Consider the following 625-nt stretch of genomic DNA (forward strand, 5'->3'; position numbering starts at 1 on the left):
CATTGTACTCCCGCCTGTGCGACAAGAGTGAAACTCCATCTCAAAAAAAAGAAAAAAAAATCTTAGTATACTGGCTAGGCACAGTGGCTCGCACCTTCTAATCCCAGCACTTCGGGAGGCTGAAGCAGGAGGTAGCTTGAGGCTGGTAGTTCAAAACCAGCCTGGGCAACATAGCAAGACCCTATCTCTACCAACTTTTTTTTTAAGAGTATATTTCTCAAAAACATAAGGACTGTCAGTTGTCCACTCTCCCACAACAAAGGTCACTAAGGAATCCTGTTGACTAAACAAAGCTCATTAAACCTATTGTAGCGTAGCACAGGAGACCATCAACTTGACACAGAGTCTTGGTATGAATCAAAGGGGGGATGTTAGAGTAAGGTATTTATAAGGATTTGAGATAAGCGTCCAATTGGTTTAAAATGGGTCTTTCAAAGTAGAGAACTAGTAGAGACTGAGAAAGGGTTGTGAATAGCTTAGGTTTGGTAAACTTAGGAAAACAACAGTCTTAATTTTAATATGGTTAAACTGATCAGTATTTCCTGTTTTTTTTATGTACTGTGTAAGAAGACACTATAATATATGGGCATTATTGAGAGATATTGCCCATATGTTGTCCTCTTAA

The sequence above is a fragment of the Colobus angolensis genome, unplaced genomic scaffold (assembly GCF_000951035.1).
Source record: "Colobus angolensis palliatus isolate OR3802 unplaced genomic scaffold, Cang.pa_1.0 Scaffold7, whole genome shotgun sequence".
Taxonomy (NCBI): Eukaryota; Metazoa; Chordata; class Mammalia; order Primates; family Cercopithecidae; genus Colobus; species Colobus angolensis.